This window comes from Channa argus, unplaced genomic scaffold (assembly GCF_033026475.1).
Source record: "Channa argus isolate prfri unplaced genomic scaffold, Channa argus male v1.0 Contig009, whole genome shotgun sequence".
Classification (NCBI taxonomy): Eukaryota; Metazoa; Chordata; class Actinopteri; order Anabantiformes; family Channidae; genus Channa; species Channa argus.
In genome coordinates, this window is record NW_027125228.1 from 408,957 (window position 1) to 435,234 (window position 26,278).

The 26,278-nt window shown below is 41.5% G+C and overlaps 22 pseudogenes; all 22 read left to right on the forward strand.

Annotated features, from left to right (window-relative positions):
- The first annotated feature begins 1,471 nt into the window (after positions 1–1,471).
- LOC137110418 (5S ribosomal RNA) lies at positions 1,472–1,590 on the forward strand (annotated as a pseudogene).
- Positions 1,591–4,412: 2,822 nt separating this feature from the next.
- LOC137110419 (5S ribosomal RNA) lies at positions 4,413–4,531 on the forward strand (annotated as a pseudogene).
- Positions 4,532–5,388: 857 nt separating this feature from the next.
- On the forward strand, positions 5,389–5,507 carry LOC137110863 (5S ribosomal RNA; annotated as a pseudogene).
- Positions 5,508–6,364: 857 nt separating this feature from the next.
- LOC137110746 (5S ribosomal RNA) lies at positions 6,365–6,483 on the forward strand (annotated as a pseudogene).
- An 857-nt stretch (positions 6,484–7,340) lies between these two features.
- LOC137110974 (5S ribosomal RNA) lies at positions 7,341–7,459 on the forward strand (annotated as a pseudogene).
- Positions 7,460–8,327: 868 nt separating this feature from the next.
- On the forward strand, positions 8,328–8,446 carry LOC137110975 (5S ribosomal RNA; annotated as a pseudogene).
- A 2,810-nt stretch (positions 8,447–11,256) lies between these two features.
- Positions 11,257–11,375, forward strand: LOC137110420 (5S ribosomal RNA; annotated as a pseudogene).
- An 868-nt stretch (positions 11,376–12,243) lies between these two features.
- Positions 12,244–12,362, forward strand: LOC137110747 (5S ribosomal RNA; annotated as a pseudogene).
- Positions 12,363–13,219: 857 nt separating this feature from the next.
- LOC137110732 (5S ribosomal RNA) lies at positions 13,220–13,338 on the forward strand (annotated as a pseudogene).
- Positions 13,339–14,195: 857 nt separating this feature from the next.
- Positions 14,196–14,314, forward strand: LOC137110976 (5S ribosomal RNA; annotated as a pseudogene).
- An 857-nt stretch (positions 14,315–15,171) lies between these two features.
- On the forward strand, positions 15,172–15,290 carry LOC137110977 (5S ribosomal RNA; annotated as a pseudogene).
- An 868-nt stretch (positions 15,291–16,158) lies between these two features.
- On the forward strand, positions 16,159–16,277 carry LOC137110421 (5S ribosomal RNA; annotated as a pseudogene).
- An 857-nt stretch (positions 16,278–17,134) lies between these two features.
- Positions 17,135–17,253, forward strand: LOC137110978 (5S ribosomal RNA; annotated as a pseudogene).
- An 857-nt stretch (positions 17,254–18,110) lies between these two features.
- On the forward strand, positions 18,111–18,229 carry LOC137110979 (5S ribosomal RNA; annotated as a pseudogene).
- Positions 18,230–19,097: 868 nt separating this feature from the next.
- On the forward strand, positions 19,098–19,216 carry LOC137110840 (5S ribosomal RNA; annotated as a pseudogene).
- An 857-nt stretch (positions 19,217–20,073) lies between these two features.
- On the forward strand, positions 20,074–20,192 carry LOC137110980 (5S ribosomal RNA; annotated as a pseudogene).
- Positions 20,193–21,049: 857 nt separating this feature from the next.
- LOC137110659 (5S ribosomal RNA) lies at positions 21,050–21,168 on the forward strand (annotated as a pseudogene).
- Positions 21,169–22,035: 867 nt separating this feature from the next.
- On the forward strand, positions 22,036–22,154 carry LOC137110336 (5S ribosomal RNA; annotated as a pseudogene).
- An 857-nt stretch (positions 22,155–23,011) lies between these two features.
- LOC137110981 (5S ribosomal RNA) lies at positions 23,012–23,130 on the forward strand (annotated as a pseudogene).
- Positions 23,131–23,998: 868 nt separating this feature from the next.
- Positions 23,999–24,117, forward strand: LOC137110422 (5S ribosomal RNA; annotated as a pseudogene).
- An 867-nt stretch (positions 24,118–24,984) lies between these two features.
- On the forward strand, positions 24,985–25,103 carry LOC137110204 (5S ribosomal RNA; annotated as a pseudogene).
- Positions 25,104–25,971: 868 nt separating this feature from the next.
- On the forward strand, positions 25,972–26,090 carry LOC137110604 (5S ribosomal RNA; annotated as a pseudogene).
- Positions 26,091–26,278: the final 188 nt, after the last annotated feature.

A 26,278-nucleotide genomic window follows, 5' to 3' on the forward strand; every position in this document is an offset into this window, starting at 1 on the left:
AGGTTTTGTGCCGTGGTTTTGTTTATAAATTGTATATTTTGTAAATAGTATTAAATCTGTAGGGGTGGACTGCCATTTTTCTTTTGATTGTTTTCTCTTGTTTTCACATTAGGGAGTTAGGGTTAGCGACTGTCTTTTGGTTTGTTTCTTTCTATCAGGCTAGCTAGCACTTTCTGTGGGAAATGGCTTATTTTGTTTATTATGTTGGCCTTGGTTCGCCCTGAGTTGTAGTGTCATGTTTTGTTTGACACTTTCTTTCGTTTAAAATAAATATCATTCTGTTGGAACATCTCAATCCTGGATTTTGGTTTGGGGATCGGAGAGGGAACATGCAAATTTATCTTTGTATGTTTCACCCTGACCCCCTAGACAGGGGCGTAACAGACCAGTACAGTTATAGTACTTTGTACTTTGCCACATTTATCTTCTTCTTAGCAAGTGTCATGCATTCTGCTTCTCTAGCATTTTTAAGAGCTGTTGATGATGTCAAATGCATGTTACGGCCACACCGCTCTCTAAGCGCCCGATCTCGTCAGCCAAATAGGGCCGGGCCTGGTTAGTACTTGGTAGGAAGACCGCCTGGGAATACCAGGTGCTGTAAGCTTTTTTGCTTGGGTTTACGGGCAGCTCAAGCTGGTGTTACTGCCTATTTATTCATAGAAATTGTTCTATATTTTCATCAAATTTTGTTCTTTCATTGCTGTTTTGCTACTTTATTGGTTTGTCAACCATCGTGCTTCATTACTAGTAGACCATGTTACGGTCCTGGCCATATGTGTTGTTTTTATTTTCTTGTTCTTATAGGTGCCCTGCCTGATTGGCCGGATTTGGGGGAAGTACAGGAAGCTGATTGGTCCATCCTACACTTCCTGGAGTTTTAAAAGTACGGTTCCCAACAGCTAGCGAGGCTCTTTCTGGCAGCAGCACCTGTTTGCTGTTCTTGGTTTCCAAATCTTATTTAGCATTTTTGAATTGTTAGGTTTTGTGCCGTGGTTTTGTTTATAAATTGTATATTTTGTAAATAGTATTAAATCTGTAGGGGTGGACTGCCATTTTCTTTTGATTGTTTTCTCTTGTTTTCACATTAGGGAGTTAGGGTTAGCGACTATCTTTTGGTTTGTTTATTTCTATCAGGCTAGCTAGCACTTTCTGTGGGAAATGGCTTATTTTGTTTATTATGTTGGCCTTGGTTCGCCCTGAGTTGTAGTGTCATGTTTTGTTTGACACTTTCTTTCGTTTAAAATAAATATCATTCTGTTGGAACATCTCAATCCTGGATTTTGGTTTGAGGATCGGAGAGGGAACATGCAAATTTATCTTTGTATGTTTCACCCTGACCCCCTATACAGGGGCGTAACAGACCAGTACAGTTATAGTACTTTGTACTTTGCCACATTTATCTTCTTCTTAGCAAGTGTCATGCATTCTGCTTCTCTAGCGTTTTTAAGAGCTGTTGATGATGTCAAATGCATGTTACGGCCACACCGCTCTCTAAGCGCCCGATCTCGTCCGATCTCGGCAGCCAAATAGGGCCGGGCCTGGTTAGTACTTGGTAGGAAGACCGCCTGGGAATACCAGGTGCTGTAAGCTTTTTTGCTTGGGTTTACGGGCAGCTCAAGCTGGTGTTACTGCCTATTTATTCATAGAAATTGTTCTATATTTTCATCAAATTTTGTTCTTTCATTGCTGTTTTGCTACTTTATTGGTTTGTCAACCATCGTGCTTCATTACTAGTAGACCATGTTAGGGTCCTGGCCATATGTGTTGTTTTTATTTTCTTGTTCTTATAGGTGCCCTGCCTGATTGGCCGGATTTGGGGGAAGTACAGGAAGCTGATTGGTCCATCCTACACTTCCTGGAGTTTTAAAAGTACGGTTCCCAACAGCTAGCGAGGCTCTTTCTGGCAGCAGCACCTGTTTGCTGTTCTTGGTTTCCAAATCTTATTTAGCATTTTTGAATCGTTAGGTTTTGTGCCGTGGTTTTGTTTATAAATTGTATATTTTGTAAATAGTATTAAATCTGTAGGGGTGGACTGCCATTTTTCTTTTGATTGTTTTCTCTTGTTTTCACATTAGGGAGTTAGGGTTAGCGACTGTCTTTTGGTTTGTTTCTTTCTATCAGGCTAGCTAGCACTTTCTGTGGGAAATGGCTTATTTTGTTTATTATGTTGGCCTTGGTTCGCCCTGAGTTGTAGTGTCATGTTTTGTTTGACACTTTCTTTCGTTTAAAATAAATATCATTCTGTTGGAACATCTCGATTCTGGATTTTGGTTTGGGGATCGGAGAGGGAACATGCTAATTTATCTTTGTATGTTGCACCCTGACCCCCTAGACAGGGGCGTAACAGACCAGTACAGTTATAGTACTTTGTACTTTGCCACATTTATCTTCTTCTTAGCAAGTGTCATGCATTCTGCTTCTCCAGCGTTTTTAAGAGCTGTTGATGATGTCAAATGCAGCTTACGGCCACACCGCTCTCTGAGCGCCCGATCTCGGCAGCCAAATAGGGCCGGACCTGGTTAGTACTTGGTAGGAAGACCGCCTGGGAATACCAGGTGCTGTAAGCTTTTTTGCTTGGGTTTACGGGCAGCACAAGCTGGTGTTACTGCCTATTTATTCATAAAAATTGTTCTATATTTTCATCAAATTTTGTTCTTTCATTGCTGTTTTGCTACTTTATTGGTTTGTCAACCATCGTGCTTCATTACTAGTAGACCATGTTACGGTCCTGGCCATATGTGTTGTTTTTATTTTCTTGTTCTTATAGGTGCCCTGCCTGATTGGCTGGATTGGGGGGCAGTACAGGAAGCTGATTGGTCCATCCTACACTTCCTGGAGTTTTAAAAGTATGGTTCCCAACAGCTAGCGAGGCTCTTTCTGGCATCAGCACCTGTTTGCTGTTCTTGGTTTCCAAACCTTATTTAGCATTTTTGAATTGTTAGGTTTTGTGCCGTGGTTTTGTTTATAAATTGTATATTTTGTAAATAGTATTAAATCTGTAGGGGTGGACTGCCATTTTTCTTTTGATTGTTTTCTCTTGTTTTCACATTAGGGAGTTAGGGTTAGCGACTGTCTTTTGGTTTGTTTCTTTCTATCAGGCTAGCTAGCACTTTCTGTGGGAAATGGCTTATTTTGTTTATTATGTTGGCCTTGGTTCGCCCTGAGTTGTAGTGTCATGTTTTGTTTGACACTTTCTTTCGTTTAAAATAAATATCATTCTGTTGGAACATCTCAATCCTGGATTTTGGTTTGGGGATCGGAGAGGGAACATGCAAATTTATCTTTGTATGTTTCACCCTGACCCCCTAGACAGGGGCGTAACAGACCAGTACAGTTATAGTACTTTGTACTTTGCCACATTTATCTTCTTCTTAGCAAGTGTCATGCATTCTGCTTCTCTAGCATTTTTAAGAGCTGTTGATGATGTCAAATGCATGTTACGGCCACACCGCTCTCTAAGCGCCCGATCTCGTCAGCCAAATAGGGCCGGGCCTGGTTAGTACTTGGTAGGAAGACCGCCTGGGAATACCAGGTGCTGTAAGCTTTTTTGCTTGGGTTTACGGGCAGCTCAAGCTGGTGTTACTGCCTATTTATTCATAGAAATTGTTCTATATTTTCATCAAATTTTGTTCTTTCATTGCTGTTTTGCTACTTTATTGGTTTGTCAACCATCGTGCTTCATTACTAGTAGACCATGTTACGGTCCTGGCCATATGTGTTGTTTTTATTTTCTTGTTCTTATAGGTGCCCTGCCTGATTGGCCGGATTTGGGGGAAGTACAGGAAGCTGATTGGTCCATCCTACACTTCCTGGAGTTTTAAAAGTACGGTTCCCAACAGCTAGCGAGGCTCTTTCTGGCAGCAGCACCTGTTTGCTGTTCTTGGTTTCCAAATCTTATTTAGCATTTTTGAATCGTTAGGTTTTGTGCCGTGGTTTTGTTTATAAATTGTATATTTTGTAAATAGTATTAAATCTGTAGGGGTGGACTGCCATTTTTCTTTTGATTGTTTTCTCTTGTTTTCACATTAGGGAGTTAGGGTTAGCGACTGTCTTTTGGTTTGTTTCTTTCTATCAGGCTAGCTAGCACTTTCTGTGGGAAATGGCTTATTTTGTTTATTATGTTGGCCTTGGTTCGCCCTGAGTTGTAGTGTCATGTTTTGTTTGACACTTTCTTTCGTTTAAAATAAATATCATTCTGTTGGAACATCTCAATCCTGGATTTTGGTTTGGGGATCGGAGAGGGAACATGCAAATTTATCTTTGTATGTTTCACCCTGACCCCCTAGACAGGGGCGTAACAGACCAGTACAGTTATAGTACTTTGTACTTTGCCACATTTATCTTCTTCTTAGCAAGTGTCATGCATTCTGCTTCTCTAGCGTTTTTAAGAGCTGTTGATGATGTCAAATGCATGTTACGGCCACACCGCTCTCTAAGCGCCCGATCTCGTCCGATCTCGGCAGCCAAATAGGGCCGGGCCTGGTTAGTACTTGGTAGGAAGACCGCCTGGGAATACCAGGTGCTGTAAGCTTTTTTGCTTGGGTTTACGGGCAGCTCAAGCTGGTGTTACTGCCTATTTATTCATAGAAATTGTTCTATATTTTCATCAAATTTTGTTCTTTCATTGCTGTTTTGCTACTTTATTGGTTTGCCAACCATCGTGCTTCATTACTAGTAGACCATGTTACGGTCCTGGCCATATGTGTTGTTTTTATTTTCTTGTTCTTATAGGTGCCCTGCCTGATTGGCCGGATTGGGGGGCAGTACAGGAAGCTGATTGGTCCATCCTACACTTCCTGGAGTTTTAAAAGTACGGTTCCCAACAGCTAGCGAGGCTCTTTCTGGCATCAGCACCTGTTTGCTGTTCTTGGTTTCTAAACCTTATTTAGCATTTTTGAATTGTTAGGTTTTGTGCCGTGGTTTTGTTTATAAATTGTATATTTTGTAAATAGTATTAAATCTGTAGGGGTGAACTGCCATTTTCTTTGGACTGTTTTCACATTAGGGAGTTAGGGTTAGCGACTGTCTTTTGGTTTGTTTATTTCTATCAGGCTAGCTAGCACTCTCTGTGGGAAATGGCTTATTTTGTTTATTATGTTGGCCTTGGTTCGCCCTGAGTTGTAGTGTCATGTTTTGTTTGACACTTTCTTTCGTTTAAAATAAATATCATTCTGTTGGAACATCTCGATCCTGGATTTTGGTTTGGGGATCGGAGAGGGAACATGCTAATTTATCTTTGTATGTGGCACCCTGACCCCCTAGACAGGGGCGTAACAGACCAGTACAGTTATAGTACTTTGTACTTTGCCACATTTATCTTCTTCTTAGCAAGTGTCATGCATTCTGCTTCTCCAGCGTTTTTAAGAGCTGTTGATGATGTCAAATGCAGCTTACGGCCACACTGCTCTCTAAGCGCCCGATCCCGTCCGATCTCGGCAGCCAAATAGGGCCGGGCCTTGTTAGTACTTGGTAGGAAGACCGCCTGGGAATACCACGTGCTGTAAGCTTCTTTGCTTGGGTTTACGGGCAGCACAAGCTGGTGTTACTGCCTATTTATTCATAGAAATTGTTCTATATTTTCATCAAATTTTGTTCTTTCATTGCTGTTTTGCTACTTGATTGGTTTGTCAACCATCGTGCTTCATTACTAATAGACCATGTTACGGTCCTGGCCATATGTGTTGTTTTTATTTTCTTGTTCTTATAGGTGCCCTGCCTGATTGGCCGGATTGGGGGGCAGGACAGGAAGCTGATTGGTCCATCCTACACTTCCTGGAGTTTTAAAAGTACGGTTCCCAACAGCTAGCGAGGCTCTTTCTGGCATCAGCACCTGTTTGCTGTTCTTGGTTTCCAAACCTTATTTAGCATTTTTGAATTGTTAGGTTTTGTGCCGTGGTTTTGTTTATAAATTGTATATTTTGTAAATAGTATTAAATCTGTAGGGGTGAACTGCCATTTTCTTTGGACTGTTTTCACATTAGGGAGTTAGGGTTAGCGACTGTCTTTTGGTTTGTTTATTTCTATCAGGCTAGCTAGCACTTTCTGTGGGAAATGGCTTATTTTGTTTATTATGTTGGCCTTGGTTCGCCCTGAGTTGTAGTGTCATGTTTTGTTTGACACTTTCTTTCGTTTAAAATAAATATCATTCTGTTGGAACATCTCAATCCTGGATTTTGGTTTGGGGATCGGAGAGGGAACATGCAAATTTATCTTTGTATGTTTCACCCTGACCCCCTAGACAGGGGCGTAACAGACCAGTACAGTTATAGTACTTTGTACTTTGCCACATTTATCTTCTTCTTAGCAAGTGTCATGCATTCTGCTTCTCTAGCGTTTTTAAGAGCTGTTGATGATGTCAAATGCATGTTACGGCCACACCGCTCTCTAACCGCCCGATCTCGTCCGATCTCGGCAGCCAAATAGGGCCGGGCCTGGTTAGTACTTGGTAGGAAGACCGCCTGGGAATACCAGGTGCTGTAAGCTTTTTTGCTTGGGTTTACGGGCAGCTCAAGCTGGTGTTACTGCCTATTTATTCATAGAAATTGTTCTATATTTTCATCAAATTTTGTTCTTTCATTGCTGTTTTGCTACTTTATTGGTTTGCCAACCATCGTGCTTCATTACTAGTAGACCATGTTACGGTCCTGGCCATATGTGTTGTTTTTATTTTCTTGTTCTTATAGGTGCCCTGCCTGATTGGCCGGATTGGGGGGCAGTACAGGAAGCTGATTGGTCCATCCTACACTTCCTGGAGTTTTAAAAGTACGGTTCCCAACAGCTAGCGAGGCTCTTTCTGGCATCAGCACCTGTTTGCTGTTCTTGGTTTCCAAACCTTATTTAGCATTTTTGAATTGTTAGGTTTTGTGCCGTGGTTTTGTTTATAAATTGTATATTTTGTAAATAGTATTAAATCTGTAGGGGTGAACTGCCATTTTCTTTGGACTGTTTTCACATTAGGGAGTTAGGGTTAGCGACTGTCTTTTGGTTTGTTTATTTCTATCAGGCTAGCTAGCACTCTCTGTGGGAAATGGCTTATTTTGTTTATTATGTTGGCCTTGGTTCGCCCTGAGTTGTAGTGTCATGTTTTGTTTGACACTTTCTTTCGTTTAAAATAAATATCATTCTGTTGGAACATCTCGATCCTGGATTTTGGTTTGGGGATCGGAGAGGGAACATGCTAATTTATCTTTGTATGTGGCACCCTGACCCCCTAGACAGGGGCGTAACAGACCAGTACAGTTATAGTACTTTGTACTTTGCCACATTTATCTTCTTCTTAGCAAGTGTCATGCATTCTGCTTCTCCAGCGTTTTTAAGAGCTGTTGATGATGTCAAATGCAGCTTACGGCCACACCGCTCTCTAAGCGCCCGATCTCGTCCGATCTCGGCAGCCAAATAGAGCCGGGCCTGGTTAGTACTTGGTAGGAAGACCGCCTGGGAATACCAGGTGCTGTAAGCTTTTTTGCTTGGGTTTACGGGCAGCACAAGCTGGTGTTACTGCCTATTTATTCATAGAAATTGTTCTATATTTTCATCAAATTTTGTTCTTTCATTGCTGTTTTGCTACTTTATTGGTTTGTCAACCATCGTGCTTCATTACTAATAGACCATGTTACGGTCCTGGCCATATGTGTTGTTTTTATTTTCTTGTTCTTATAGGTGCCCTGCCTGATTGGCCGGATTGGGGGGCAGTACCGGAAGCTGAGTGGTCCATCCTACACTTCCTGGAGTTTTAAAAGTACGGTTCCCAACAGCTAGCGAGGCTCTTTCTGGCATCAGCACCTGTTTGCTGTTCTTGGTTTCCAAACCTTATTTAGTATTTCTGAATTGTTAGGTTTTGTGCCGTGGTTTTGTTTATAAATTGTATATTTTGTAAATAGTATTAAATCTGTAGGGGTGGACTGCCATTTTTTTTTTGATTGTTTTCTCTTGTTTTCACATTAGGGAGTTAGGGTTAGCGACTGTCTTTTGGTTTGTTTCTTTCTATCAGGCTAGCTAGCACTTTCTGTGGGAAATGGCTTATTTTGTTTATTATGTTGGCCTTGGTTCGCCCTGAGTTGTAGTGTCATGTTTTGTTTGACACTTTCTTTCGTTTAAAATAAATATCATTCTGTTGGAACATCTCAATCCTGGATTTTGGTTTGGGGATCGGAGAGGGAACATGCAAATTTATCTTTGTATGTTTCACCCTGACCCCCTAGACAGGGGCGTAACAGACCAGTACAGTTATAGTACTTTGTACTTTGCCACATTTATCTTCTTCTTAGCAAGTGTCATGCATTCTGCTTCTCTAGCGTTTTTAAGAGCTGTTGATAATGTCAAATGCAGCTTACGGCCACACCGCTCTCTAAGCGCCCGATCTCGTCCGATCTCGGCAGCCAAATAGAGCCGGGCCTGGTTAGTACTTGGTAGGAAGACCGCCTGGGAATACCAGGTGCTGTAAGCTTTTTTGCTTGGGTTTACGGGCAGCTCAAGCTGGTGTTACTGCCTATTTATTCATAGAAATTGTTCTATATTTTCATCAAATTTTGTTCTTTCATTGCTGTTTTGCTACTTTATTGGTTTGTCAACCATCGTGCTTCATTACTAGTAGACCATGTTACGGTCATGGCCATATGTGTTGTTTTTATTTTCTTGTTCTTATAGGTGCCCTGCCTGATTGGCCGGATTTGGGGGAAGTACAGGAAGCTGATTGGTCCATCCTACACTTCCTGGAGTTTTAAAAGTACGGTTCCCAACAGCTAGCGAGGCTCTTTCTGGCAGCAGCACCTGTTTGCTGTTCTTAGTTTCCAAATCTTATTTAGCATTTTTGAATTGTTAGGTTTTGTGCCGTGGTTTTGTTTATAAATTGTATATTTTGTAAATAGTATTAAATCTGTAGGGGTGGACTGCCATTTTCTTTGGACTGTTTTCACATTAGGGAGTTAGGGTTAGCGACTATCTTTTGGTTTGTTTATTTCTATCAGGCTAGCTAGCACTTTCTGTGGGAAATGGCTTATTTTGTTTATTATGTTGGCCTTGGTTCGCCCTGAGTTGTAGTGTCATGTTTTGTTTGACACTTTCTTTCGTTTAAAATAAATATCATTCTGTTGGAACATCTCGATTCTGGATTTTGGTTTGGGGATCGGAGAGGGAACATGCTAATTTATCTTTGTATGTTGCACCCTGACCCCCTAGACAGGGGCGTAACAGACCAGTACAGTTATAGTACTTTGTACTTTGCCACATTTATCTTCTTCTTAGCAAGTGTCATGCATTCTGCTTCTCCAGCGTTTTTAAGAGCTGTTGATGATGTCAAATGCAGCTTACGGCCACACCGCTCTCTGAGCGCCCGATCTCGGCAGCCAAATAGGGCCGGACCTGGTTAGTACTTGGTAGGAAGACCGCCTGGGAATACCAGGTGCTGTAAGCTTTTTTGCTTGGGTTTACGGGCAGCACAAGCTGGTGTTACTGCCTATTTATTCATAAAAATTGTTCTATATTTTCATCAAATTTTGTTCTTTCATTGCTGTTTTGCTACTTTATTGGTTTGTCAACCATCGTGCTTCATTACTAGTAGACCATGTTACGGTCCTGGCCATATGTGTTGTTTTTATTTTCTTGTTCTTATAGGTGCCCTGCCTGATTGGCTGGATTGGGGGGCAGTACAGGAAGCTGATTGGTCCATCCTACACTTCCTGGAGTTTTAAAAGTATGGTTCCCAACAGCTAGCGAGGCTCTTTCTGGCATCAGCACCTGTTTGCTGTTCTTGGTTTCCAAACCTTATTTAGCATTTTTGAATTGTTAGGTTTTGTGCCGTGGTTTTGTTTATAAATTGTATATTTTGTAAATAGTATTAAATCTGTAGGGGTGGACTGCCATTTTTCTTTTGATTGTTTTCTCTTGTTTTCACATTAGGGAGTTAGGGTTAGCGACTGTCTTTTGGTTTGTTTCTTTCTATCAGGCTAGCTAGCACTTTCTGTGGGAAATGGCTTATTTTGTTTATTATGTTGGCCTTGGTTCGCCCTGAGTTGTAGTGTCATGTTTTGTTTGACACTTTCTTTCGTTTAAAATAAATATCATTCTGTTGGAACATCTCAATCCTGGATTTTGGTTTGGGGATCGGAGAGGGAACATGCAAATTTATCTTTGTATGTTTCACCCTGACCCCCTAGACAGGGGCGTAACAGACCAGTACAGTTATAGTACTTTGTACTTTGCCACATTTATCTTCTTCTTAGCAAGTGTCATGCATTCTGCTTCTCTAGCATTTTTAAGAGCTGTTGATGATGTCAAATGCATGTTACGGCCACACCGCTCTCTAAGCGCCCGATCTCGTCAGCCAAATAGGGCCGGGCCTGGTTAGTACTTGGTAGGAAGACCGCCTGGGAATACCAGGTGCTGTAAGCTTTTTTGCTTGGGTTTACGGGCAGCTCAAGCTGGTGTTACTGCCTATTTATTCATAGAAATTGTTCTATATTTTCATCAAATTTTGTTCTTTCATTGCTGTTTTGCTACTTTATTGGTTTGTCAACCATCGTGCTTCATTACTAGTAGACCATGTTACGGTCCTGGCCATATGTGTTGTTTTTATTTTCTTGTTCTTATAGGTGCCCTGCCTGATTGGCCGGATTTGGGGGAAGTACAGGAAGCTGATTGGTCCATCCTACACTTCCTGGAGTTTTAAAAGTACGGTTCCCAACAGCTAGCGAGGCTCTTTCTGGCAGCAGCACCTGTTTGCTGTTCTTGGTTTCCAAATCTTATTTAGCATTTTTGAATTGTTAGGTTTTGTGCCGTGGTTTTGTTTATAAATTGTATATTTTGTAAATAGTATTAAATCTGTAGGGGTGGACTGCCATTTTCTTTTGATTGTTTTCTCTTGTTTTCACATTAGGGAGTTAGGGTTAGCGACTATCTTTTGGTTTGTTTATTTCTATCAGGCTAGCTAGCACTTTCTGTGGGAAATGGCTTATTTTGTTTATTATGTTGGCCTTGGTTCGCCCTGAGTTGTAGTGTCATGTTTTGTTTGACACTTTCTTTCGTTTAAAATAAATATCATTCTGTTGGAACATCTCAATCCTGGATTTTGGTTTGAGGATCGGAGAGGGAACATGCAAATTTATCTTTGTATGTTTCACCCTGACCCCCTATACAGGGGCGTAACAGACCAGTACAGTTATAGTACTTTGTACTTTGCCACATTTATCTTCTTCTTAGCAAGTGTCATGCATTCTGCTTCTCTAGCGTTTTTAAGAGCTGTTGATGATGTCAAATGCATGTTACGGCCACACCGCTCTCTAAGCGCCCGATCTCGTCCGATCTCGGCAGCCAAATAGGGCCGGGCCTGGTTAGTACTTGGTAGGAAGACCGCCTGGGAATACCAGGTGCTGTAAGCTTTTTTGCTTGGGTTTACGGGCAGCTCAAGCTGGTGTTACTGCCTATTTATTCATAGAAATTGTTCTATATTTTCATCAAATTTTGTTCTTTCATTGCTGTTTTGCTACTTTATTGGTTTGTCAACCATCGTGCTTCATTACTAGTAGACCATGTTACGGTCCTGGCCATATGTGTTGTTTTTATTTTCTTGTTCTTATAGGTGCCCTGCCTGATTGGCCGGATTTGGGGGAAGTACAGGAAGCTGATTGGTCCATCCTACACTTCCTGGAGTTTTAAATGTACGGTTCCCAACAGCTAGCGAGGCTCTTTCTGGCAGCAGCACCTGTTTGCTGTTCTTGGTTTCCAAATCTTATTTAGCATTTTTGAATCGTTAGGTTTTGTGCCGTGGTTTTGTTTATAAATTGTATATTTTGTAAATAGTATTAAATCTGTAGGGGTGGACTGCCATTTTTCTTTTGATTGTTTTCTCTTGTTTTCACATTAGGGAGTTAGGGTTAGCGACTGTCTTTTGGTTTGTTTCTTTCTATCAGGCTAGCTAGCACTTTCTGTGGGAAATGGCTTATTTTGTTTATTATGTTGGCCTTGGTTCGCCCTGAGTTGTAGTGTCATGTTTTGTTTGACACTTTCTTTCGTTTAAAATAAATATCATTCTGTTGGAACATCTCAATCCTGGATTTTGGTTTGGGGATCGGAGAGGGAACATGCAAATTTATCTTTGTATGTTTCACCCTGACCCCCTAGACAGGGGCGTAACAGACCAGTACAGTTATAGTACTTTGTACTTTGCCACATTTATCTTCTTCTTAGCAAGTGTCATGCATTCTGCTTCTCTAGCGTTTTTAAGAGCTGTTGATGATGTCAAATGCATGTTACGGCCACACCGCTCTCTAACCGCCCGATCTCGTCCGATCTCGGCAGCCAAATAGGGCCGGGCCTGGTTAGTACTTGGTAGGAAGACCGCCTGGGAATACCAGGTGCTGTAAGCTTTTTTGCTTGGGTTTACGGGCAGCTCAAGCTGGTGTTACTGCCTATTTATTCATAGAAATTGTTCTATATTTTCATCAAATTTTGTTCTTTCATTGCTGTTTTGCTACTTTATTGGTTTGCCAACCATCGTGCTTCATTACTAGTAGACCATGTTACGGTCCTGGCCATATGTGTTGTTTTTATTTTCTTGTTCTTATAGGTGCCCTGCCTGATTGGCCGGATTGGGGGGCAGTACAGGAAGCTGATTGGTCCATCCTACACTTCCTGGAGTTTTAAAAGTACGGTTCCCAACAGCTAGCGAGGCTCTTTCTGGCATCAGCACCTGTTTGCTGTTCTTGGTTTCTAAACCTTATTTAGCATTTTTGAATTGTTAGGTTTTGTGCCGTGGTTTTGTTTATAAATTGTATATTTTGTAAATAGTATTAAATCTGTAGGGGTGAACTGCCATTTTCTTTGGACTGTTTTCACATTAGGGAGTTAGGGTTAGCGACTGTCTTTTGGTTTGTTTATTTCTATCAGGCTAGCTAGCACTCTCTGTGGGAAATGGCTTATTTTGTTTATTATGTTGGCCTTGGTTCGCCCTGAGTTGTAGTGTCATGTTTTGTTTGACACTTTCTTTCGTTTAAAATAAATATCATTCTGTTGGAACATCTCGATCCTGGATTTTGGTTTGGGGATCGGAGAGGGAACATGCTAATTTATCTTTGTATGTGGCACCCTGACCCCCTAGACAGGGGCGTAACAGACCAGTACAGTTATAGTACTTTGTACTTTGCCACATTTATCTTCTTCTTAGCAAGTGTCATGCATTCTGCTTCTCCAGCGTTTTTAAGAGCTGTTGATGATGTCAAATGCAGCTTACGGCCACACCGCTCTCTAAGCGCCCGATCTCGTCCGATCTCGGCAGCCAAATAGAGCCGGGCCTGGTTAGTACTTGTTAGGAAGACTGCCTGGGAATACCAGGTGCAGTAAGCTTTTTTGCTTGGGTTTACGGGCAGCACAAGCTGGTGTTACTGCCTATTTATTCGTAGACATTGTTCTATATTTTCATCAAATTTTGTTCTTTCATTGCTGTTTTGCTACTTTATTGGTTTGCCAACCATCGTGCTTCATTACTAGTAGACCATGTTACGGTCCTGGCCATATGTGTTGTTTTTATTTTCTTGTTCTTATAGGTGCCCTGCCTGATTGGCCGGATTGGGGGGCAGTACAGGAAGCTGATTGGTCCATCCTACACTTCCTGGAGTTTTAAAAGTACGGTTCCCAACAGCTAGCGAGGCTCTTTCTGGCATCAGCACCTGTTTGCTGTTCTTGGTTTCCAAACCTTATTTAGCATTTTTGAATTGTTAGGTTTTGTGCCGTGGTTTTGTTTATAAATTGTATATTTTGTAAATAGTATTAAATCTGTAGGGGTGAACTGCCATTTTCTTTGGACTGTTTTCACATTAGGGAGTTAGGGTTAGCGACTGTCTTTTGGTTTGTTTATTTCTATCAGGCTAGCTAGCACTCTCTGTGGGAAATGGCTTATTTTGTTTATTATGTTGGCCTTGGTTCGCCCTGAGTTGTAGTGTCATGTTTTGTTTGACACTTTCTTTCGTTTAAAATAAATATCATTCTGTTGGAACATCTCGATCCTGGATTTTGGTTTGGGGATCGGAGAGGGAACATGCTAATTTATCTTTGTATGTGGCACCCTGACCCCCTAGACAGGGGCGTAACAGACCAGTACAGTTATAGTACTTTGTACTTTGCCACATTTATCTTCTTCTTAGCAAGTGTCATGCATTCTGCTTCTCCAGCGTTTTTAAGAGCTGTTGATGATGTCAAATGCAGCTTACGGCCACACCGCTCTCTAAGCGCCCGATCTCGTCCGATCTCGGCAGCCAAATAGAGCCGGGCCTGGTTAGTACTTGGTAGGAAGACCGCCTGGGAATACCAGGTGCTGTAAGCTTTTTTGCTTGGGTTTACGGGCAGCACAAGCTGGTGTTACTGCCTATTTATTCATAGAAATTGTTCTATATTTTCATCAAATTTTGTTCTTTCATTGCTGTTTTGCTACTTTATTGGTTTGTCAACCATCGTGCTTCATTACTAATAGACCATGTTACGGTCCTGGCCATATGTGTTGTTTTTATTTTCTTGTTCTTATAGGTGCCCTGCCTGATTGGCCGGATTGGGGGGCAGTACCGGAAGCTGAGTGGTCCATCCTACACTTCCTGGAGTTTTAAAAGTACGGTTCCCAACAGCTAGCGAGGCTCTTTCTGGCATCAGCACCTGTTTGCTGTTCTTGGTTTCCAAACCTTATTTAGTATTTCTGAATTGTTAGGTTTTGTGCCGTGGTTTTGTTTATAAATTGTATATTTTGTAAATAGTATTAAATCTGTAGGGGTGAACTACCATTTTCTTTGGACTGTTTTCACATTAGGGAGTTAGGGTTAGCGACTGTCTTTTGGTTTGTTTATTTCTATCAGGCTAGCTAGCACTTTCTGTGGGAAATGGCTTATTTTGTTTATTATGTTGGCCTTGGTTCGCCCTGAGTTGTAGTGTCATGTTTTGTTTGACACTTTCTTTCGTTTAAAATAAATATCATTCTGTTGGAACATCTCGATCCTGGATTTTGGTTTGGGGATCGGAGAGGGAACATGCTAATTTATCTTTGTATGTTGCACCCTGACCCCCTAGACAGGGGCGTAACAGACCAGTACAGTTATAGTACTTTGTACTTTGCCACATTTATCTTCTTCTTAGCAAGTGTCATGCATTCTGCTTCTCCAGCGTTTTTAAGAGCTGTTGATGATGTCAAATGCAGCTTACGGCCACACCGCTCTCTAAGCGCCCGATCTCGTCCGATCTCGGCAGCCAAATAGAGCCGGGCCTGGTTAGTACTTGGTAGGAAGACCGCCTGGGAATACCAGGTGCTGTAAGCTTCTTTGCTTGGGTTTACGGGCAGCACAAGCTGGTGTTACTGCCTATTTATTCATAGAAATTGTTCTATATTTTCATCAAATTTTGTTCTTTCATTGCTGTTTTGCTACTTTATTGGTTTGCCAACCATCGTGCTTCATTACTAGTAGACCATGTTACGGTCCTGGCCATATGTGTTGTTTTTATTTTCTTGTTCTTATAGGTGCCCTGCCTGATTGGCTGGATTGGGGGGCAGTACAGGAAGCTGATTGGTCCATCCTACACTTCCTGGAGTTTTAAAAGTATGGTTCCCAACAGCTAGCGAGGCTCTTTCTGGCATCAGCACCTGTTTGCTGTTCTTGGTTTCCAAACCTTATTTAGCATTTTTGAATTGTTAGGTTTTGTGCCGTGGTTTTGTTTATAAATTGTATATTTTGTAAATAGTATTAAATCTGTAGGGGTGGACTGCCATTTTTCTTTTGATTGTTTTCTCTTTTTTTCACATTAGGGAGTTAGGGTTAGCGACTGTCTTTTGGTTTGTTTCTTTCTATCAGGCTAGCTAGCACTTTCTGTGGGAAATGGCTTATTTTGTTTATTATGTTGGCCTTGGTTCGCCCTGAGTTGTAGTGTCATGTTTTGTTTGACACTTTCTTTCGTTTAAAATAAATATCATTCTGTTGGAACATCTCAATCCTGGATTTTGGTTTGGGGATCGGAGAGGGAACATGCAAATTTATCTTTGTATGTTTCACCCTGACCCCCTAGACAGGGGCGTAACAGACCAGTACAGTTATAGTACTTTGTACTTTGCCACATTTATCTTCTTCTTAGCAAGTGTCATGCATTCTGCTTCTCTAGCGTTTTTAAGAGCTGTTGATGATGTCAAATGCATGTTACGGCCACACCGCTCTCTAAGCGCCCGATCTCGTCCGATCTCGGCAGCCAAATAGGGCCGGGCCTGGTTAGTACTTGGTAGGAAGACCGCCTGGGAATACCAGGTGCTGTAAGCTTTTTTGCTTGGGTTTACGGGCAGCTCAAGCTGGTGTTACTGCCTATTTATTCATAGAAATTGTTCTATATTTTCATCAAATTTTGTTCTTTCATTGCTGTTTTGCTACTTTATTGGTTTGTCAACCATCGTGCTTCATTACTAGTAGACCATGTTACGGTCCTGGCCATATGTGTTGTTTTTATTTTCTTGTTCTTATAGGTGCCCTGCCTGATTGGCCGGATTTGGGGGAAGTACAGGAAGCTGATTGGTCCATCCTACACTTCCTGGAGTTTTAAAAGTACGGTTCCCAACAGCTAGCGAGGCTCTTTCTGGCAGCAGCACCTGTTTGCTGTTCTTGGTTTCCAAATCTTATTTAGCATTTTTGAATTGTTAGGTTTTGTGCCGTGGTTTTGTTTATAAATTGTATATTTTGTAAATAGTATTAAATCTGTAGGGGTGAACTGCCATTTTCTTTGGACTGTTTTCACATTAGGGAGTTAGGGTTAGCGACTGTCTTTTGGTTTGTTTATTTCTATCAGGCTAGCTAGCACTCTCTGTGGGAAATGGCTTATTTTGTTTATTATGTTGGCCTTGGTTCGCCCTGAGTTGTAGTGTCATGTTTTGTTTGACACTTTCTTTCGTTTAAAATAAATATCATTCTGTTGGAACATCTCGATCCTGGATTTTGGTTTGGGGATCGGAGAGGGAACATGCTAATTTATCTTTGTATGTGGCACCCTGACCCCCTAGACAGGGGCGTAACAGACCAGTACAGTTATAGTACTTTGTACTTTGCCACATTTATCTTCTTCTTAGCAAGTGTCATGCATTCTGCTTCTCCAGCGTTTTTAAGAGCTGTTGATGATGTCAAATGCAGCTTACGGCCACACCGCTCTCTAAGCGCCCGATCTCGTCCGATCTCGGCAGCCAAATAGAGCCGGGCCTGGTTAGTACTTGGTAGGAAGACCGCCTGGGAATACCAGGTGCTGTAAGCTTTTTTGCTTGGGTTTACGGGCAGCACAAGCTGGTGTTACTGCCTATTTATTCATAGAAATTGTTCTATATTTTCATCAAATTTTGTTCTTTCATTGCTGTTTTGCTACTTTATTGGTTTGTCAACCATCGTGCTTCATTACTAATAGACCATGTTACGGTCCTGGCCATATGTGTTGTTTTTATTTTCTTGTTCTTATAGGTGCCCTGCCTGATTGGCCGGATTGGGGGGCAGTACCGGAAGCTGAGTGGTCCATCCTACACTTCCTGGAGTTTTAAAAGTACGGTTCCCAACAGCTAGCGAGGCTCTTTCTGGCATCAGCACCTGTTTGCTGTTCTTGGTTTCCAAACCTTATTTAGTATTTCTGAATTGTTAGGTTTTGTGCCGTGGTTTTGTTTATAAATTGTATATTTTGTAAATAGTATTAAATCTGTAGGGGTGAACTACCATTTTCTTTGGACTGTTTTCACATTAGGGAGTTAGGGTTAGCGACTGTCTTTTGGTTTGTTTATTTCTATCAGGCTAGCTAGCACTTTCTGTGGGAAATGGCTTATTTTGTTTATTATGTTGGCCTTGGTTCGCCCTGAGTTGTAGTGTCATGTTTTGTTTGACACTTTCTTTCGTTTAAAATAAATATCATTCTGTTGGAACATCTCGATCCTGGATTTTGGTTTGGGGATCGGAGAGGGAACATGCTAATTTATCTTTGTATGTTGCACCCTGACCCCCTAGACAGGGGCGTAACAGACCAGTACAGTTATAGTACTTTGTACTTTGCCACATTTATCTTCTTCTTAGCAAGTGTCATGCATTCTGCTTCTCCAGCGTTTTTAAGAGCTGTTGATGATGTCAAATGCAGCTTACGGCCACACCGCTCTCTAAGCGCCCGATCTCGTCCGATCTCGGCAGCCAAATAGAGCCGGGCCTGGTTAGTACTTGGTAGGAAGACCGCCTGGGAATACCAGGTGCTGTAAGCTTCTTTGCTTGGGTTTACGGGCAGCACAAGCTGGTGTTACTGCCTATTTATTCATAGAAATTGTTCTATATTTTCATCAAATTTTGTTCTTTCATTGCTGTTTTGCTACTTTATTGGTTTGCCAACCATCGTGCTTCATTACTAGTAGACCATGTTACGGTCCTGGCCATATGTGTTGTTTTTATTTTCTTGTTCTTATAGGTGCCCTGCCTGATTGGCTGGATTGGGGGGCAGTACAGGAAGCTGATTGGTCCATCCTACACTTCCTGGAGTTTTAAAAGTATGGTTCCCAACAGCTAGCGAGGCTCTTTCTGGCATCAGCACCTGTTTGCTGTTCTTGGTTTCCAAACCTTATTTAGCATTTTTGAATTGTTAGGTTTTGTGCCGTGGTTTTGTTTATAAATTGTATATTTTGTAAATAGTATTAAATCTGTAGGGGTGGACTGCCATTTTTCTTTTGATTGTTTTCTCTTGTTTTCACATTAGGGAGTTAGGGTTAGCGACTGTCTTTTGGTTTGTTTATTTCTATCAGGCTAGCTAGCACTTTCTGTGGGAAATGGCTTATTTTGTTTATTATGTTGGCCTTGGTTCGCCCTGAGTTGTAGTGTCATGTTTTGTTTGACACTTTCTTTCGTTTAAAATAAATATCATTCTGTTGGAACATCTCGATCCTGGATTTTGGTTTGGGGATCGGAGAGGGAACATGCTAATTTATCTTTGTATGTTTCACCCTGACCCCCTAGACAGAGGCGTAACAGACCAGTACAGTTATAGTACTTTGTACTTTGCCACATTTATCTTCTTCTTAGCAAGGGTCATGCATTCTGCTTCTCCAGCGTTTTTGAGAGCTGTTGATGATGTCAAATGCAGCTTACGGCCACACTACTCTCTAAGCGCCCGATCCCGTCCGATCTCGGCAGCCAAATAGGGCCGGGCCTTGTTAGTACTTGGTAGGAAGACCGCCTGGGAATACCACGTGCTGTAAGCTTCTTTGCTTGGGTTTACGGGCAGCACAAGCTGGTGTTACTGCCTATTTATTCGTAGAAATTGTTCTATATTTTCATCAAATTTTGTTCTTTCATTGCTGTTTTGCTACTTGATTGGTTTGTCAACCATCGTGCTTCATTACTAATAGACCATGTTACGGTCCTGGCCATATGTGTTGTTTTTATTTTCTTGTTCTTATAGGTGCCCTGCCTGATTGGCCGGATTGGGGGGCAGTACAGGAAGCTGATTGGTCCATCCTACACTTCCTGGAGTTTTAAAAGTACGGTTCCCAACAGCTAGCGAGGCTCTTTCTGGCATCAGCACCTGTTTGCTGTTCTTGGTTTCCAAACCTTATTTAGCATTTTTGAATTGTTAGGTCTTGTGCCGTGGTTTTGTTTATAAATTGTATATTTTGTAAATAGTATTAAATCTGTAGGGGTGAACTGCCATTTTCTTTGGACTGTTTTCACATTAGGGAGTTAGGGTTAGCGACTGTCTTTTGGTTTGTTTATTTCTATCAGGCTAGCTAGCACTTTCTGTGGGAAATGGCTTATTTTGTTTATTATGTTGGCCTTGGTTCGCCCTGAGTTGTAGTGTCATGTTTTGTTTGACACTTTCTTTCGTTTAAAATAAATATCATTCTGTTGGAACATCTCGATCCTGGATTTTGGTTTGGGGATCGGAGAGGGAACATGCTAATTTATCTTTGTATGTGGCACCCTGACCCCCTAGACAGGGGCGTAACAGACCAGTACAGTTATAGTACTTTGTACTTTGCCACATTTATCTTCTTCTTAGCAAGTGTCATGCATTCTGCTTCTCCAGCGTTTTTAAGAGCTGTTGATGATGTCAAATGCAGCTTACGGCCACACCGCTCTCTAAGCGCCCGATCTCGTCCGATCTCGGCAGCCAAATAGAGCCGGGCCTGGTTAGTACTTGGTAGGAAGACCGCCTGGGAATACCAGGTGCTGTAAGCTTTTTTGCTTGGGTTTACGGGCAGCACAAGCTGGTGTTACTGCCTATTTATTCATAGAAATTGTTCTATATTTTCATCAAATTTTGTTCTTTCATTGCTGTTTTGCTACTTTATTGGTTTGTCGACCATCGTGCTTCATTACTAATAGACCATGTTACGGTCCTGGCCATATGTGTTGTTTTTATTTTCTTGTTCTTATAGGTGCCCTGCCTGATTGGCCGGATTGGGGGGCAGTACCGGAAGCTGAGTGGTCCATCCTACACTTCCTGGAGTTTTAAAAGTACGGTTCCCAACAGCTAGCGAGGCTCTTTCTGGCATCAGCACCTGTTTGCTGTTCTTGGTTTCCAAACCTTATTTAGTATTTCTGAATTGTTAGGTTTTGTGCCGTGGTTTTGTTTATAAATTGTATATTTTGTAAATAGTATTAAATCTGTAGGGGTGAACTACCATTTTCTTTGGACTGTTTTCACATTAGGGAGTTAGGGTTAGCGACTGTCTTTTGGTTTGTTTATTTCTATCAGGCTAGCTAGCACTTTCTGTGGGAAATGGCTTATTTTGTTTATTATGTTGGCCTTGGTTCGCCCTGAGTTGTAGTGTCATGTTTTGTTTGACACTTTCTTTCGTTTAAAATAAATATCATTCTGTTGGAACATCTCGATCCTGGATTTTGGTTTGGGGATCGGAGAGGGAACATGCTAATTTATCTTTGTATGTTGCACCCTGACCCCCTAGACAGGGGCGTAACAGACCAGTACAGTTATAGTACTTTGTACTTTGCCACATTTATCTTCTTCTTAGCAAGTGTCATGCATTCTGCTTCTCCAGCGTTTTTGAGAGCTGTTGATGATGTCAAATGCAGCTTATGGCCACACTGCTCTCTAAGCGCCCGATCCCGTCCGATCTCGGCAGCCAAATAGGGCCGGGCCTTGTTAGTACTTGGTAGGAAGACCGCCTGGGAATACCAGGTGCTGTAAGCTTCTTTGCTTGGGTTTACGGGCAGCACAAGCTGGTGTTACTGCCTATTTATTCATAGAAATTGTTCTATATTTTCATCAAATTTTGTTCTTTCATTGCTGTTTTGCTACTTTATTGGTTTGCCAACCATCGTGCTTCATTACTAGTAGACCATGTTACGGTCCTGGCCATATGTGTTGTTTTTATTTTCTTGTTCTTATAGGTGCCCTGCCTGATTGGCTGGATTGGGGGGCAGTACAGGAAGCTGATTGGTCCATCCTACACTTCCTGGAGTTTTAAAAGTACGGTTCCCAACAGCTAGCGAGGCTCTTTCTGGCATCAGCACCTGTTTGCTGTTCTTGGTTTCCAAATCTTATTTAGCATTTTTGAATCGTTAGGTTTTGTGCCGTGGTTTTGTTTATAAATTGTATATTTTGTAAATAGTATTAAATCTGTAGGGGTGAACTGCCATTTTCTTTTGATTGTTTTCTCTTGTTTTCACATTAGGGAGTTAGGGTTAGCGACTATCTTTTGGTTTGTTTATTTCTATCAGGCTAGCTAGCACTTTCTGTGGGAAATGGCTTATTTTGTTTATTATGTTGGCCTTGGTTCGCCCTGAGTTGTAGTGTCATGTTTTGTTTGACACTTTCTTTCGTTTAAAATAAATATCATTCTGTTGGAACATCTCAATCCTGGATTTTGGTTTGGGGATCGGAGAAGGAACATACAAATTTATCTTTGTATGTTTCACCCTGACCCCCTAGACAGGGGCGTAACAGACCAGTACAGTTATAGTACTTTGTACTTTGCCACATTTATCTTCTTCTTAGCAAGTGTCATGCATTCTGCTTCTCTAGCGTTTTTAAGAGCTGTTGATGATGTCAAATGCATGTTACGGCCACACCGCTCTCTAAGCGCCCGATCTCGTCCGATCTCGGCAGCCAAATAGAGCCGGGCCTGGTTAGTACTTGGTAGGAAGACCGCCTGGGAATACCAGGTGCTGTAAGCTTTTTTGCTTGGGTTTACGGGCAGCTCAAGCTGGTGTTACTGCCTATTTATTCATAGAAATTGTTCTATATTTTCATCAAATTTTGTTCTTTCATTGCTGTTTTGCTACTTTATTGGTTTGTCAACCATCGTGCTTCATTACTAGTAGACCATGTTACGGTCCTGGCCATATGTGTTGTTTTTATTTTCTTGTTCTTATAGGTGCCCTGCCTGATTGGCCGGATTTGGGGGAAGTACAGGAAGCTGATTGGTCCATCCTACACTTCCTGGAGTCTTAAAAGTACGGTTCCCAACAGCTAGCGAGGCTCTTTCTGGCAGCAGCACCTGTTTGCTGTTCTTGGTTTCCAAATCTTATTTAGCATTTTTGAATTGTTAGGTTTTGTGCCGTGGTTTTGTTTATAAATTGTATATTTTGTAAATAGTATTAAATCTGTAGGGGTGAACTGCCATTTTCTTTGGACTGTTTTCACATTAGGGAGTTAGGGTTAGCGACTGTCTTTTGGTTTGTTTCTTTCTATCAGGCTAGCTAGCACTTTCTGTGGGAAATGGCTTATTTTGTTTATTATGTTGGCCTTGGTTCGCCCTGAGTTGTAGTGTCATGTTTTGTTTGACACTTTCTTTCGTTTAAAATAAATATCATTCTGTTGGAACATGTCGATCCTGGATTTTGGTTTGGGGATCGGAGAGGGAACATGCAAATTTATCTTTGTATGTTTCACCCTGACCCCCTAGACAGGGGCGTAACAGACCAGTACAGTTATAGTACTTTGTACTTTGCCACATTTATCTTCTTCTTAGCAAGTGTCATGCATTCTGCTTCTCCAGCGTTTTTAAGAGCTGTTGATGATATCAAATGCAGCTTACGGCCACACCGCTCTCTAAGCGCCCGATCTCGTCCGATCTCGGCAGCCAAATAGAGCCGGGCCTGGTTAGTACTTGGTAGGAAGACCGCCTGGGAATACCAGGTGCTGTAAGCTTTTTTGCTTGGGTTTACGGGCAGCACAAGCTGGTGTTACTGCCTATTTATTCATAGAAATTGTTCTATATTTTCATCAAATTTTGTTCTTTCATTGCTGTTTTGCTACTTTATTGGTTTGCCAACCATCGTGCTTCATTACTAGTAGACCATGTTACGGTCCTGGCCATATGTGTTGTTTTTATTTTCTTGTTCTTATAGGTGCCCTGCCTGATTGGCTGGATTGGGGGGCAGTACAGGAAGCTGATTGGTCCATCCTACACTTCCTGGAGTTTTAAAAGTATGGTTCTCAACAGCTAGCGAGGCTCTTTCTGGCATCAGCACCTGTTTGCTGTTCTTGGTTTCCAAACCTTATTTAGCATTTTTGAATTGTTAGGTTTTGTGCCGTGGTTTTGTTTATAAATTGTATATTTTGTAAATAGTATTAAATCTGTAGGGGTGGACTGCCATTTTTCTTTTGATTGTTTTCTCTTGTTTTCACATTAGGGAGTTAGGGTTAGCGACTGTCTTTTGGTTTGTTTCTTTCTATCAGGCTAGCTAGCACTTTCTGTGGGAAATGGCTTATTTTGTTTATTATGTTGGCCTTGGTTCGCCCTGAGTTGTAGTGTCATGTTTTGTTTGACACTTTCTTTCGTTTAAAATAAATATCATTCTGTTGGAACATCTCAATCCTGGATTTTGGTTTGGGGATCGGAGAGGGAACATGCAAATTTATCTTTGTATGTTTCACCCTGACCCCCTAGACAGGGGCGTAACAGACCAGTACAGTTATAGTACTTTGTACTTTGCCACATTTATCTTCTTCTTAGCAAGTGTCATGCATTCTACTTCTCTAGCGTTTTTAAGAGCTGTTGATGATGTCAAATGCATGTTACGGCCACACCGCTCTCTAAGCGCCCGATCTCGTCCGATCTCGGCAGCCAAATAGGGCCGGGCCTGGTTAGTACTTGGTAGGAAGACCGCCTGGGAATACCAGGTGCTGTAAGCTTTTTTGCTTGGGTTTACGGGCAGCTCAAGCTGGTGTTACTGCCTATTTATTCATAGAAATTGTTCTATATTTTCATCAAATTTTGTTCTTTCATTGCTGTTTTGCTACTTTATTGGTTTGTCAACCATCGTGCTTCATTACTAGTAGACCATGTTACGGTCCTGGCCATATGTGTTGTTTTTATTTTCTTGTTCTTATAGGTGCCCTGCCTGATTGGCCGGATTTGGGGGAAGTACAGGAAGCTGATTGGTCCATCCTACACTTCCTGGAGTTTTAAAAGTACGGTTCCCAACAGCTAGCGAGGCTCTTTCTGGCAGCAGCACCTGTTTGCTGTTCTTGGTTTCCAAATCTTATTTAGCATTTTTGAATTGTTAGGTTTTGTGCCGTGGTTTTGTTTATAAATTGTATATTTTGTAAATAGTATTAAATCTGTAGGGGTGGACTGCCATTTTCTTTTGATTGTTTTCTCTTGTTTTCACATTAGGGAGTTAGGGTTAGCGACTATCTTTTGGTTTGTTTATTTCTATCAGGCTAGCTAGCACTTTCTGTGGGAAATGGCTTATTTTGTTTATTATGTTGGCCTTGGTTCGCCCTGAGTTGTAGTGTCATGTTTTGTTTGACACTTTCTTTCGTTTAAAATAAATATCATTCTGTTGGAACATCTCAATCCTGGATTTTGGTTTGAGGATCGGAGAGGGAACATGCAAATTTATCTTTGTATGTTTCACCCTGACCCCCTAGACAGGGGCGTAACAGACCAGTACAGTTATAGTACTTTGTACTTTGCCACATTTATCTTCTTCTTAGCAAGTGTCATGCATTCTGCTTCTCTAGCGTTTTTAAGAGCTGTTGATAATGTCAAATGCAGCTTACGGCCACACCGCTCTCTAAGCGCCCGATCTCGTCCGATCTCGGCAGCCAAATAGAACCGGGCCTGGTTAGTACTTGGTAGGAAGACCGCCTGGGAATACCAGGTGCTGTAAGCTTTTTTGCTTGGGTTTACGGGCAGCTCAAGCTGGTGTTACTGCCTATTTATTCATAGAAATTGTTCTATATTTTCATCAAATTTTGTTCTTTCATTGCTGTTTTGCTACTTTATTCGTTTGTCAACCATCGTGCTTCATTACTAGTAGACCATGTTACGGTCATGGCCATATGTGTTGTTTTTATTTTCTTGTTCTTATAGGTGCCCTGCCTGATTGGCCGGATTTGGGGGAAGTACAGGAAGCTGATTGGTCCATCCTACACTTCCTGGAGTTTTAAAAGTATGGTTCCCAACAGCTAGCGAGGCTCTTTCTGGCAGCAGCACCTGTTTGCTGTTCTTAGTTTCCAAATCTTATTTAGCATTTTTGAATTGTTAGGTTTTGTGCCGTGGTTTTGTTTATAAATTGTATATTTTGTAAATAGTATTAAATCTGTAGGGGTGGACTGCCATTTTTCTTTTGATTGTTTTCTCTTGTTTTCACATTAGGGAGTTAGGGTTAGCGACTATCTTTTGGTTTGTTTCTTTCTATCAGGCTAGCTAGCACTTTCTGTGGGAAATGGCTTATTTTGTTTATTATGTTGGCCTTGGTTCGCCCTGAGTTGTAGTGTCATGTTTTGTTTGACACTTTCTTTCGTTTAAAATAAATATCATTCTGTTGGAACATCTCGATTCTGGATTTTGGTTTGGGGATCGGAGAGGGAACATGCTAATTTATCTTTGTATGTTGCACCCTGACCCCCTAGACAGGGGCGTAACAGACCAGTACAGTTATAGTACTTTGTACTTTGCCACATTTATCTTCTTCTTAGCAAGTGTCATGCATTCTGCTTCTCCAGCGTTTTTAAGAGCTGTTGATGATGTCAAATGCAGCTTACGGCCACACCGCTCTCTGAGCGCCCGATCTCGTCCGATCTCAGCAGCCAAATAGGGCCGGGCCTGGTTAGTACTTGGTAGGAAGACCGCCTGGGAATACCAGGTGCTGTAAGCTTTTTTGCTTGGGTTTACGGGCAGCTCAAGCTGGTGTTACTGCCTATTTATTCATAGAAATTGTTCTATATTTTCATCAAATTTTGTTCTTTCATTGCTGTTTTGCTACTTTATTGGTTTGTCAACCATCGTGCTTCATTACTAGTAGACCATGTTACGGTCATGGCCATATGTGTTGTTTTTATTTTC